The 15,615-nt window shown below is 42.1% G+C and overlaps 2 long non-coding RNA genes across 3 annotated transcripts in view; one reads left to right on the forward strand and one right to left on the reverse strand.

Moving 5' to 3' along the window:
• Window positions 1–15,615, reverse strand: part of LOC124260529 — an 88,334-nt gene that overhangs the window by 38,377 nt on the left and 34,342 nt on the right. The gene's annotated exons all lie outside the window — the stretch shown is intronic.
• LOC124260521 overlaps window positions 1–15,615 on the forward strand; it is an 81,936-nt gene that overhangs the window by 634 nt on the left and 65,687 nt on the right. The window lies entirely within an intron of this gene.

Consider the following 15,615-nt stretch of genomic DNA (forward strand, 5'->3'; position numbering starts at 1 on the left):
TTGGTGACCTGGGGAATACAACAGTTATCATTCTACATGTAACATACAAAGAGGTTGGTGACCTGAGCAATACAACAGTTATCTTATTACATGTAACATACACAGAGGTTGGTGACCTGGGGAATATAACAGTTATCTTATTACATGTAACATACACAGAGGTTGGTGACCTACACAGAGGTTGGTGACCTGGGGTTGGTGACCTGGGGATACAACAGTTATCATGCTACATGTAACATACAGAGGTTGGTGACCTGGGAATACAACAGTTATCTTTCTACATGTAACATACAGAGGTTGGTGACCTGGGGAATACAACAGTTATCATGTAGCATGTAACATACAGAGGTTGGTGACCCTACATGAATACAACAGTTATCTTTCTACATGTATCATACACATGTAACATACAGGTGACCTGGGGAATACAACAGTTATCTTTCTACATGTAACATACAGAGGTTGGTGACCTGGTGAATACAACAGTTATCATTCTACATGTAACATACAGAGGTTGGTGACCTGGAATACAACAGTTATCATTCTACATCATACAGAGGTTGGTGATGTACAACAGTTATCATTCTAGGTTACAGAGGTTGGTGACCTGGGAATACAACAGTTATCATTCTACATGTAACATACAGAGGTTGGTGACCTGGGGAATACAACAGTTATCATTCTACATGTAACATACAGAGGTTGGTGAACCGAGGAATACAACAGTTATCTTTCTACATGTAACATACAGAGGTTGGTGAACCGAGGAATACAACAGTTATCATTCTACATGTAACATACAGAGGTTGGTGAATACAAGGAATACAACAGTTATCATTCTACATGTGAACCGAGGAATATCATTCTACATACAGAGGTTGGTGACCCGAGGAATACAACAGTTATCATTCTACATGTAACATACAGAGGTTGGTGAACTGGGAATACAACAGTTATCATTCTACATGTAACATACAGAGGTTGGTGACCTGGGGAATACAACAGTTATCTTTCTACATGTAACATACAGAGGTTGGTGACCCGAGGAATACAACAGTTATCATTCTACATGTAACATACAGAGGTTGGTGAACCTGAGGGAATACAACAGTTATCATTCTACATGTAACATACAGAGGTTGGTGAACCGAGGAATACAACAGTTATCATTCTACATGTAGCATACAGAGGTTGGTGAACTGGGAATACAACAGTTATCATTCTACATGTAACATACAGAGGTTGGTGACCTGGGGAATACAACAGTTATCATTCTACATATAACATACAGAGGTTGGTGAACCGAGGAATACAACAGTTATCATTCTACATGTAACATACAGAGGTTGGTGAACCGAGGAATACAACAGTTATCATTCTACATGTAACATACAGAGGTTGGTGACCTGGGGAATACAACAGTTATCATTCTACATGTAACATACAGAGGTTGGTGAACCTGAGGAATACAACAGTTATCATTCTACATGTAACATACAGAGGTTGGTGAACCGAGGAATACAACAGTTATCTTTCTACATGTAACATACAGAGGTTGGTGAACCGAGGAATACAACAGTTATCTTTCTACATGTAGCATACAGAGGTTGGTGAACCGAGGAATACAACAGTTATCATTCTACATGTAACATACAGAGGTTGGTGACCTGGGGAATACAACAGTTATCATTCTACATATAACATACAGAGGTTGGTGAACCGAGGAATACAACAGTTATCATTCTACATGTAACATACAGAGGTTGGTGACCTGGGGAATACAACAGTTATCATTCTACATGTAACATACAGAGGTTGGTGACCTGGGGAATACAACAGTTATCTTTACTATCTTTCACATGTACATACAGAGGTTGGTGACCCGAGGAATACAACAGTTATCATTCTACATGTAACATACAGAGGTTGGTGACCTGAGGAATACAACAGTTATCATTCTACATGTAACATACAGAGGTTGGTGACCTGGGGAATACAACAGTTATCATTCTACATGTAACATACAGAGGTTGGTGACCTGGGGAATACAACAGTTATCATTCTACATGTAACATACAGAGGTTGGTGACCTGGGAATACAACAGTTATCATTCTACATGTAACATACAGAGGTTGGTGACCTGGGGAATACAACAGTTATCATTCTACATGTAACATACAGAGGTTGGTGACCTGGGGAACACAGTTATCACATGTAACATCAGGTTCTACATGTAACATACAGAGGTTGGTGAACGAGGAAATACAACAGTTATCATTCTACATGTAACATACAGAGGTTGGTGAACCGAGGAATACAACAGTTATCATTCTACATGTAACATACAGAGGTTGGTGAACCGAGGAATACAACAGTTATCATTCTACATGTAACATACAGAGGTTGGTGACCTGGGGAATACAACAGTTATCATTCTACATATAACATACAGAGGTTGGTGAACCGAGGAATACAACAGTTATCATTCTACATGTAACATACAGAGGTTGGTGAACCGAGGAATACAACAGTTATCATTCTACATGTAACATACAGAGGTTGGTGAACCGAGGAATACAACAGTTATCAGTTCTACATGTAACATACACAGAGGTTGGTGACCTGGGGAATACAACAGTTATCTTTCTACATGTACCGACAGAGGTTGGTGAACCGAGGAATACAACAGTTATCTTATTACATGTAGCATACAGAGGTTGGTGAACCGAGGAATACAACAGTTATCATTCTACATATAACATACACAGAGGTTGGTGAACCGAGGAATACAACAGTTATCATTCTACATATAACATACACAGAGGTTGGTGAACCGAGGAATACAACAGTTATCTTTCTACATGTAACATACAGAGGTTGGTGACCTGGGGAATACAACAGTTATCTTTCTACATGTAACATATAGAGGTTGGTGACCTGGGGAATACAACAGTTATCATTCTACATGTAACATACAGAGGTTGGTGAACCGAGGAATACAACAGTTATCATTCTACATGTAACATACAGAGGTTGGTGAACCGAGGAATACAACAGTTATCTTTCTACATGTAACATACAGAGGTTGGTGACCTGGGGAATATAACAGTTATCTTTCTACATGTCACATACAGAGGTTGGTGACCTGGGGAATACAACAGTTATCTTTCTACATGTCACATACAGAGGTTGGTGAACCGAGGAATATAATAGTTATCATTCTATATGTAACATACAGAGGTTGGTGACCTGGGGAATATAACAGTTATCATTCTACATGTCACATACAGAGGTTGGTGACCTGGGGAATACAACAGTTATCATTCTTCATGTAACATACAGAGGTTGGTGACCTGGGGAATACAACAGTCATCATGCTACATGTAACATACAGAGGTTGGTGACCTGGGGAATACAACAGTTATCATTCTACATGTAGCATACAGAGGTTGGTGACCTGGGGAATACAACAGTTATCATTCTACATGTAACATACAGAGGTTGGTGACCTGGGGAATACAACAGTTATCATTCTACATGTATCATACAGGCATTGCTTCTATTTGTGTAACAAAGATCACTGTACAACTATCATAATATACTGTGCATATTTTTAAGAACCAATTGTCGCTTGTGGAGACAATGTTGAGACATTAAACTGCAAAGACATAAAGAAAACAACAAGGTATCTGTGAAGTCTGTGTGTAACAAGTCACTGGTGGTTTTGCTTCACTGGGCACAGGGTAAATCCAACACATCAAAATATAGTAAAACTTTTTTTGGACTGTGTTGTGTCTCTCCTGTAGGAAGTTGTGGAGGTAAGGGGCACCTGTTGGATTGTATTTATCTAGATTGAATATACATGACATATACTACACTGGCAAGTGATGGATTATGATAAGAGACAAGTCCTCTCTCTGATAGAGAACCTGTTGTGTCAAAATGCAAATGAACTTGTAACATGATGAATAAATTTGAACACCTGGTTGATGGGAACAGCTGTTACGAACATATTTTACATGTAGCAGATGATGAGAGTTATCATCCATCACTTCATTCCTTTGGACTTTTACATGAACATGTTAAGGAATTATGTTCAGTCAAACAACAGGTGAAATCAGAAGAAGTGAAATCAAAACATCAGGTGAAATCAGAACATCAGGTGAAATCAGAACAAGTGAAATCCGAACATCAGGTGAAATCAGAACATCAGGTGAAATCAGAACATCAGGTGAAATCAGAACATCAGGTGAAATCAGAACAAGTGAAATCAGAACATCAGGTGAAATCCGAACAAGTGAAATCCGAACATCAGGTGAAATCCGAACATCAGGTGAAATCCGAAAGGTGAAATCATCAAGTGAAATCAGAACATCAGGTGAAGTCAGACATCCAGAACATCAGGTGAAATCAAGAACATCAGGTGAAATCCGACATCAGGTGAAATCAGAACATCAGGTGAAATCAGAACAGTAGGTGAAATCAGAACATCAGGTGACATCAGGTGAAATCAGAACAGGCAAAGGTGAAATCAGGAAATCAGAACAAGTGAAATCAGAACAAGTGAAATCAGAACAACAAATCAGGTGAAATCCGAAATCAGACATCAGGTGAAATCCATCAGGTGAACAGGGTGAAATCAAACATCAGAAATCAGAACATCAGGTGAAATCAGAACAGTAGGTGAAATCAGAACATCAGGTGAAAACAGAAATCAGAACATCAGGTGAAATCAGAACAACATCAGTGAAATCAGAACATCCGAGGTGAAATCCGAAGGTGAAATCACATCAGGTGAAATCCGAACATCAGGTGAAATGGTGAAATCCGAACAACAGGTAGGTGAAATAAGAACATCAGGTGAAATCAGAACAAGTGAGGTGAAATCAGTGAAGTCAGGTGAAATCGAACAACAGGTGAAATCGAACAACAGGTGAACATCAGGTGAAATCAGAACATCAGAAGAGTAGGTGAAATCCGAACAACAGGTGAAATCCGAACATCAGGTGAAATCAGAACAACAGGCAGGGCTCCAGATAATTTTTCAACATCAGGAGTACGTACTCCTTATTTTTTCAATATAGGAGTACTGGAAAAACTTAACAGAACATTTAGAGTACTGAATGGAATTTAATGGAGTATCAGTAATCTTGTGTTTCATTTCATATTTGCACCACACCATTGCTAGGCTTGCGTAAACAGGTCAATAAACAATAAAACAATACTTTTTCAGATAAATACGTCTGTAAATGATGCTTAGACCGTACACCATTGTAGTGGAGCGTATCTGCTACGCTTCCTAAATTATTTCCTACCGTATCGTGCATATTTTTTTATCCGTACATACGCCGATATGGCCCTTATCTGGAGCCCTGACAGGTGAAATCAGAACATCAGGTGAAATCAGTATTTATTTGACCTAATCTTCAGACAGACACATTAGAAAAAGTCAAGCTCAATAACCAGAGCAACATTTAGGGTGAAACAACTACAAGTTTACCATGGTATTATAAAGGTAAACTAGCTGTTCCCTGTACCAGCGGGTTCATCTATGTCAAATACATAGTTCAAATACCAAGTTACCAAAATTATGATCATATTTAACTTTTTAAAAATTACAGCAGTTAAGTTTTAGAAAAATTCTGGAAATTTCCCTTTAACAAAGGCACATTGTCATTTTATGAGAGCAGCAACTTAAAGCTTCTTCACCAAAGACTTTTTTCAAAACTTTCTTGCGCAATTTAATATTTACAATACCCTTTGAAATTGTCAGCTGACTGTTACATACTGTAAAGACGTTGATAATCTCTCTCGATTGTACCCTTCATGCTCCACCACCATGGCGGTCTCATATTTTACCTAACGCCGACACTAACAGAGTAGGCATTGCACCATTATCGGAAGTTTGGACCATATCGGAAAAACATAATAAGATTCTCCCATTGTGAGCTTCTCCTATTTCTGTGTGGCTATTCAGAATTTTACAGGTACCTTATCTCAGGTGGAGCCAGTCTGTCATGGATGGACACACACACATAAAAAGAATAATGCTGAACCAGATTACCCCACCCATGTGATATAGAGTATACAACCCATGCACCCTGTGAGTGCTCATACTGCTGAACCATTATTACCCCACCCATGTGATATAGAGTATACAACCCATGCTACCTGTGAGTGCTCATACTGCTGAACCATTATTACCCCACCCATGTGATATAGAGTATACAACCCATGCTACCTGTGAGTGCTCATACTGCTGAACCATTATTACCCCACCCATGTGATATAGAGTATACAACCCATGCACCCTGTGAGTGCTCATACTGCTGAACCATTATTACCCCCCACCCATGTGATATAGAGTATACAACCCATGCACCTGTGTGAGTGCTCATACTGCTGAACCATTATTACCCCACCCATGTGATATAGAGTATACAACCCATGCACCCTGTGAGTGCTCATACTGCTGAACCATTATTACCCCACCCATGTGATATAGAGAGTATACAACCCATGCACCCTGTGAGTGCTCATACTGCTGAACCATTATTACCCCACCCATGTGATATATAGAGTATACAACCCATGCACCCTGTGAGTGCTCATACTGCTGAACCATTATTACCCCACCCATGTGATATAGAGTATACAACCCATGCACCCTGTGAGTGCTCATACTGCTGAACCATTATTACCCCACCCATGTGATATAGAGTATACAACCCATGCACCCTGTGAGTGCTCATACTGCTGAACCATTATTACCCCACCCATGTGATATAGAGTATACAACCCATGCTACCTGTGAGTGCTCATACTGCTGAACCATTATTACCCCACCCATGTGATATAGAGTATACAACCCATGCACCCTGTGAGTGCTCATACTGCTGAACCATTATTACCCCACCCATGTGATATAGAGTATACAACCCATGCACCCTGTGAGTGCTCATACTGCTGAACCATTATTACCCCACCCATGTGATATAGAGTATACAACCCATGCACCCTGTGAGTGCTCATACTGCTGAACCATTATTACCCCACCCATGTGATATAGAGTATACAACCCATGCTACCTGTGAGTGCTCATACTGCTGAACCATTATTACCCCACCCATGTGATATAGAGTATACAACCCATGCACCCTGTGAGTGCTCATACTGCTGAACCATTATTACCCCACCCATGTGATATAGAGTATACAACCCATGCACCCTGTGAGTGCTCATACTGCTGAACCATTATTACCCCACCCATGTGATATAGAGTATACAACCCATGCTACCTGTGAGTGCTCATACTGCTGAACCATTATTACCCCACCCATGTGATATAGAGTATACAACCCATGCACCCTGTGAGTGCTCATACTGCTGAACCATTATTACCCCAACCATGTGATATAGAGTATACAACCCATGCTACCTGTGAGTGCTCATACTGCTGAACCATTATTACCCCACCCATGTGATATAGAGTATACAACCCATGCACCCTGTGGGTGCTCATACTGCTGAACCATTATTACCCCACCCATGTGATATAGAGTATACAACCCATGCACCCTGTGAGTGCTCATACTGCTGAACCATTATTACCCCACCCATGTGATATAGAGTATACAACCCATGCACCCTGTGTGGGTGCTCATACTGCTGAACCATTATTACCCCACCCATGTGATATAGAGTATACAACCCATGCTACCTGTGAGTGCTCATACTGCTGAACCATTATTACCCCACCCATGTGATATAGAGTATACAACCCATGCACCCTGTGAGTGCTCATACTGCTGAACCATTATTACCCCACCCATGTGATATAGAGTATACAACCCATGCTCCCTGTGAGTGCTCATACTGCTGAACCATTATTACCCCACCCATGTGATATAGAGTATACAACCCATGCTCCCTGTGAGTGCTCATACTGCTGAACCATTATTACCCCACCCATGTGATATAGAGTATACAACCCATGCTACCTGTGAGTGCTCATACTGCTGAACCATTATTACCCCACCCATGTGATATAGAGTATACAACCCATGCACCCTGTGGGTGCTCATACTGCTGAACCATTATTACCCCACCCATGTGATATAGAGTATACAACCCATGCACCCTGTGAGTGCTCATACTGCTGAACCATTATTACCCCACCCATGTGATATAGAGTATACAACCCATGCTACCTGTGAGTGCTCATACTGCTGAACCATTATTACCCCACCCATGTGATATAGATATAGAGTATACAACCCATGCACCCTGTGAGTGCTCATACTGCTGAACCATTATTACCCCACCCATGTGATATAGAGTATACAACCCATGCACCCTGTGAGTGCTCATACTGCTGAACCATTATTACCCCACCCCAACACCCAGATATAGAGTATACAACCCATGCACCCTGTGAGTGCTCATACTGCTGAACCATTATTACCCCACCCATGTGATATAGAGTATACAACCCATGCACCCTGTGAGGTGCTCATACTGCTGAACCATTATTACCCCACCCATGTGATATAGAGTATACAACCCATGCACCCTGTGAGTGCTCATACTGCTGAACCATTATTACCCCACCCATGTGATATAGAGTATACAACCCATGCACCCTGTGAGTGCTCATACTGCTGAACCATTATTACCCCACCCATGTGATATAGAGTATACAACCCATGCTCCCTGTGAGTGCTCATACTGCTGAACCATTATTACCCCACCCATGTGATATAGAGTATACAACCCATGCTACCTGTGAGTGCTCATACTGCTGAACCATTATTACCCCACCCATGTGATATAGAGTATACAACCCATGCACCCTGTGGGTGCTCATACTGCTGAACCATTATTACCCCACCCATGTGATATAGAGTATACAACCCATGCACCCTGTGAGTGCTCATACTGCTGAACCATTATTACCCCACCCATGTGATATAGAGTATACAACCCATGCTACCTGTGAGTGCTCATACTGCTGAACCATTATTACCCCACCCATGTGATATAGAGTATACAACCCATGCACCCTGTGGGTGCTCATACTGCTGAACCATTATTACCCCACCCATGTGATATAGAGTATACAACCCATGCTACCTGTGAGTGCTCATACTGCTGAACCATTATTACCCCACCCATCAGTGTTGTGTGACAAGGTGGTGTGAGAGTGTTGTGGGAGAGGGTTGTGTGTCACAGGTTGGTGTGAGAGTGTTGTGTGACAAGGTGGTGTGAGAGTGTTGTGGGAGAGGGTTGTGTGATAGGGTGGTGTGAGAGGTTGATGTAACAGACTGGTGTGACAAGGTGGTGTGAGAGGGTGGTGTGAGAGAATGGTGTGAAATGGTGGTGTGTCATGCTGGTGAGACAGGTTGGTGTGAGAGTGTTGTGTGACAGGCTGGTGTGAGAGGGTGGTGTGAGAGTTTGGTGTGACAGGATGGTGAAAGGGCGGTGTGAGAGGTTGGTGTGAGAATGTTGTGTGACGGGGTTGTGTGAGAAGGTGGTATAACAGGCTTGCGTGAGAGGGTGGTGTGAGTGTTGTGTGACAGGGTGGTGATAGAGGGTGGTGTGAGAGGTTGGTGTGAGAGTGTGACAGGGTTGTTTGAGAGGATGGTGTAACAGGCTTGTGTGAGAGGGTGGTGAGAGAGTTTGGTGTGACAGGATGGTGTGAGAGGGTGGTGTGGGAGGGTGGTGGGAGAGGTTGGTGTGGGAGGGTGGTGTGAGAGGGTGGTGTAACAGGTTGGTGTGTGAAGGCAGTGTGAGAGTTTGTATGACTGGGTGGTGTGACAAGGTGGTATGAGAAGCTGGTGTGACATGGTAGTGTGAGAGGGTCATGGGTAGGGTGGTGTGAGAGGTTGGTGTGACAGGGTGTGAGAGGGTAGTGTGAGAGGGTGGTGTGACAGGTTGGTGTGAGAGGGTGGTGTGACAGGTTGGTGTGAGAGGGTGGTGTGACAGGTTGGTGTGAGAGGGTGGTGAGACAGGGTGGTGTGACAGGGTGGTGTGACAGGGTGGTGTGACAAGGTGTGAGAGGCTGGTGTGACAAGGTGTGAGAGGCTGGTGTGACAGGGTGGTGTGAGAGGCTTCCGTAATTATAAACTCTCCAGTCTCCCAAAATGCGCTCCAAAAAAGCGCTGGTGTTCACCTTGAGCATTAGCGTTTCATTGTACTTTTGAAATTGTCTGATTTAGAGTCTTTAATCATCTTTACACATTCAAATACCCTTTATATGCCCCAGAGTTTATGTGCATTCCAAGTAGCAAATGTTAACTTAACATCAAACATTTCCCTTTGAAAATAATTGGCTCATAAATTTCAAATGAAGATGTTTATTATTGATTCATTTAACTTCCAGAGTTGTGAAACTGAGCAAGACAGAAGATTAATTTCCATATCAGCTAGTGGAAACATGACACAACAAACAAACACGTGTTGATGAAACCTAGCAGGTTCCTTCTACAGATGCCTCAACCTCATTTACATATATCCAGCCCTGACTGTGGATAACTAATTAACTCAATTCATACCTTTCTGCCCCCAGATTCGAGCTCTCTGATGGTGAGTTCAATGTCTTCTTGTTCATTCTTGATCAAGTCAAGGAACTTAAATACGGTTGGATGGCCCGAACCAAGCTTCTTCAGTTTGCAGTGCCAACCCTCCAGATGATGATTGGTTGTTCTTGGCCCCACAGTGGCGAAATGTTTCCATATTTCTCTGTCACCATTGATCCACTGCTCTGTCACATAGTCTGCAAACTGGTTGATTCGGGGATCTTCTGACTCAGATTGTTTTATTAAAACAGTTCACAATTTATATTTGGCCTTTGCTCCCTTCTACTGACAGTGAGAAGTATTCACCAGTGACTCTAATTAGAACAGACCATAGTCCCACATCCACAGTCCAGTGACCTTCTAATCCCTTTTCCAAACATTCAGATGTGGGGAAAGTGATATAAACCCCTTCAAGGTAAGTTTACATGCATAGATTGTCTGATTGTCACAACAAAATTAACGCATCCGCCACCCCCATGATGCTAATTAAGTAACTTCCTTCCCCACTCATTTACATCTCCAGACACCTATCTGTAAACTCCTACAGCCTTGGAGTCATGGGCATCACTTTTGTTAATGATTTAAAGGGGGAGTGACAGTTCTAGCAAGTTGGACACAAGCCACCTCAAAGTCACTTGTCTGCAAACTGAACTATTGATTATTCAAATCAATCAAGCAGTATTTTCCTCAAATACATTCAAAGTCTACTGTTGTGTTGGGATAGGGCCGACACATCCAGCACATGTTTGTGTTGGGATAGGGCCGACACATCCAGCACGTTTGTGTTGGGATAGGGCCGACACATCCAGCACATGTTTGTGTTGGGATAGGGTCGCCACATCCAGCACAGGTTTGCGTTGGGATAGGGCCGACACATCCAGCACGTTTGTGTTGGGATAGGGTCGACACATCCAGCACATGTTTGTGTTGGGATAGGGTCGACACATCCAGCACATGTTTGTGTTGGGATAGGGTCGGCACATTCAGCACGTTTGTGTTGTGTGGGATAGGGCACATCGACACATTCAGCACGCTTGTGTTGGGATAGGGTCGACACATTCAGCACATGTTTGTGTTGGGATAGGGCCGACACATCCAGCACATGTTTGTGTTGGGATAGGGTCGACACATCCAGCACGTTTGTGTTGGGATAGGGTCGACACATCCAGCACATGTTTGTGTTGGGATAGGGTCGACACATTCAGCATTTGTTACTTCTTTCTGTAGTCATATGGCAGACACAATGCTGATATGGCATCTAAACTCACTCACCCTGGAACAACCCATCAAGGTTTCTTGTCTACATCATTAGAATCTGTTATGCCAACTAGATCAGACCAAGTCTTGTCGATACTTCATAGCAGCAAACATTTTGAATATTTAGTGTTGCCTTGCTGGACAACATTACGTTCTTGTGAAATGGGTTCTCCCTCGCGTCATCAACAGAATCAACTAACTTTCAGCATACAAAATGGATCCTCTGACAAATTGTGCACCAACACACATATCACCCTGAATTGGGATAACCACCATAGTACTTCCCACTGTGTCTGTGTGACCAAAGTGATGACACCCCCTCACTCTCAAGTTAACCGTAAAACCCCCATCCTCCCTAGCCCTTTCCAAGTTATCTCTAAACCCCTTCCTCCCTAGCCCATCTCAAGTTAATCCTAAACCCATCCTCTCTGTCCCATCCCTAGTTAACCCTATACCCCCCCCCATCCAAGACAAAGTTAACCGTAAACCCCCATCCTCCCTAGCCCATCCCTATCTTAAGTTAACCCCAACCTAATCTTCTCTAGTGTATCCCTAGTTAACCCCTAAACCCCATCCTCCCTAGCCCATCTCAAGTTAACCCCAACCTAATCTTCTCTAGTGTATCCCTAGTTAACCCCTAAACCTCTCCCCCCCAACCTAATCTCTCTATCCTCCCTCTCAGCCCATCTTCTCTAGTGTATCCCTAGTTAACCCCAACCTAATCTTCTCTCAGTGTATCCCTAGTGTATCCCTAGTTAACCCTAAACCCCATCCTCCCTAGCCCATCTCAAGTTAACCCCAACCTAATCTTCTCTAGTGTATCTTCTAGTGTATCCCTAGTTAACCCCTAAACCCATCCTCCCTAGCCCATCTCAAGTTAACCCCAACCTAATCTTCTCTAGTGTATCCCTAGTTAACCCCTAAACCTCATCCTCCCTAGCCCATCTCAAGTTAACCCCAACCTAATCTTCTCTAGTGTATCCCTAGTTAACCCCTAAACCCCTTCCTCCCTAGCCCATCTCAACTTAATCCTAAACCCATCCTCCCTAGCCCATCTCAGGTTAATCCTAAGCCCATCCTCTCTGTCCCATCCCTTGTTAACCCTATACTCCCCCTCCAAGACCAAGTTAACCCCTAAAACCCATTCTCCCTAGCCCATCCCAATTTATCCCTATATCCCATCCTCCTAGCCGATCCCAAGTGAACCTTAAACTCTGTCCTCTCTATCTTATCCCATGTTAACAACAACCCGGTATTTTTAACGTATTTCATGTTCCCCTGCACCGAAATAACATACCGAAACAATATCACATATTCAATATATTGAAACAATATATCAAAACAATATGTCGCATACAATGTACAATAAATCCTGGGTTCTTCCCCTGCAACCTCTTAAACCAAGTACACTACCTGACAATCCCATGTAATTCTTCATGCATTTTGTTTAACTTGTCTAGACCAGACAACATACTATATTAAACATATCCAGTGTCTTATCTAGCAATGTTTACCAACAATAAATATGGACACACTTTTTAAAAAGATAAATTTGAACCAATAAATAACCACATAAATCCATCAAAACCAATATATGAAGAGCAAAGTAGAAGGATGTCTTCACCAAGGCAAGGTGCGGTCACGACATTGGCCCATTATTTACACCTCCTGGCAATGACTGGAAAATTAACACTAAATCTTTGACAAGACATTCAAATTGAAGACATTTACAGCACTGAAGATCGCCTTTGTATTTTTTAAGATATATTTACAATAAGTTGATGGATACTTCAAACGACTTCACTTCTATATGTTTACCCAAGCGAAAAAACTTTTCAGTGGAACGTCAACTGAATATATATTGGTATCAGGCCAACACAAAGGCCCACAGTCAGGCTGTGTTGGGGTGGAAATAGCTCCCTGTGCTCAAACCATCACAGGATTATTCTTCAGAAAGTAATCAGAGATTCACGATAGTGGGGCTATTTAGAATTACCTAATGCTACCTGGTGATGTTGCCGCTCCGCTGGCAACCCAAATTACCCATCATGCCCCCTTTTCACCAGCTGAAAATTGATCCTCTGCCTCGATACTTCGATGTTGATGGGGCGATAAGAATTTTCATCGCTATTCACCAACATTCATTTATTCTGGGAGGTAAATCTTTGTGAGCTACATAATAACACATCGGCTCTTGTGCATATACGCTTTCAAAACCCTCAGGGGGTTGGGAAACAATTTAAAGAATGGTGTTTTCGGAAAAAAATTAGTTAATGTTGACACAGACTGAGTGGCAAATCTTCTTTCCATTATGTTCAATTTTTTATAAACACGAATGCAAATATTTGTACAACAAATTTTGTATCATTAAAGTATGGAACTTGTTGAATTACTATTGGCCGTGGTAGAGACACAGGCCTTCAGTCTGTAATGGGGTATGAACGTGGATGGAAGACTTGATGGATGAATGTGGGAGTGAAAGAGAGGAGAAATGATGGCATGGGTGAGTTGTCAAATGATGGAACGAGTAACTTGATGAACGAGATTGATCAGGAGATGACATATCCCCCCAGTCAGGTGCAATTCAGTTTTGGTTCCCATTCACTGGATATGTTCCGTTCTGGGAAAGAAAATAGTAATGCTGTTTGTTATTTTATGATATCTCAAATCAATAAAGGGCACCAGACTGATCTGTATAGCAAGTTTCATAACAGAGTAACCAACTGTTTTGGAGTTCTCCTCTGGAGTGGGACACATCCCCATTTTCAGGTAGCTCCAGATACAACACACCTCCCAAGTGATCAAAAGGATCCAGTTCACCACAGGACTTAATTCTATGTCAACTTTCAACAAGGAATATTAAATGGTTTAGTTCTTCTCTGGAAATGGAAAACATACAGTGGAATGAGTGAGTTGATGAATGAATGAGTTGATGATTGAAGGATTGAGTGAGTTGATGAATGAATGAGTTGATGAATGAAGGCATGAGTGAGTTGATGAATGAATGAGTTGATGAATGAAGGCATGAGTGAGTTGATGAATGAATGAGTTGATGAATGAAGGCATGAGTGAGTTGATGAATGAATGAGTTGATGAATGAAGGCATGAGTGAGTTGATGAATGAAGGCATGAGTGAGTTGATGAATGAATGAGCATGAGAAGGCATGAGAGTTGATGAATGAAGGCATGAGTGAGATGAATGAATGAAGGATTGAGTTGATGAATGAATGAGTTGATGAATGAAGGCATGAGTGAGTTGATGAATGATGGAATGAGTGAGTTGATGAATGAAAGATTGAGTGAGTTGATGAAGGATGGAGTGAGTGAGTTGATGAATGAAGGAAGATGCTTGTCTTAAGAACCAACTAACATGATCAGGTGGTCAGGCTTGCTGACTTGGTCAACACGTCATTGTATCCCAACTGCGTAGATCAATGCTCATGATGTTACTGGATTGTCTAGTCTCATTCATTTACAGACCGCCACCATATAGCTGGAATATTGATGATTGCATATAAACAACAAGCAAACAAAGAAAAACCAATGATTTGATGGATTGACCAAGATGATGAATGACAGGTATGTATGATTGTGTCTTGTACCTGGATGTGGGGACTATGACAGGTGTGTCTCGTACTTGGTCTGACCTGATCTCAGGAAGGTTCAAATTGCCCTTAATTGCTTCCTAAATTGGCTGATGACAAAAGACGGTAGGTAAGGATTTGTCCTACTACTTCACACTTCCTTAGCCATTAAGTCTGCAGACCTAAAAATAATGTC

This window comes from Haliotis rubra, unplaced genomic scaffold (genome assembly GCF_003918875.1).
Source record: "Haliotis rubra isolate DU_JTF1 unplaced genomic scaffold, ASM391887v1 Scf119, whole genome shotgun sequence".
NCBI classification, from domain to species: Eukaryota; Metazoa; Mollusca; class Gastropoda; order Lepetellida; family Haliotidae; genus Haliotis; species Haliotis rubra.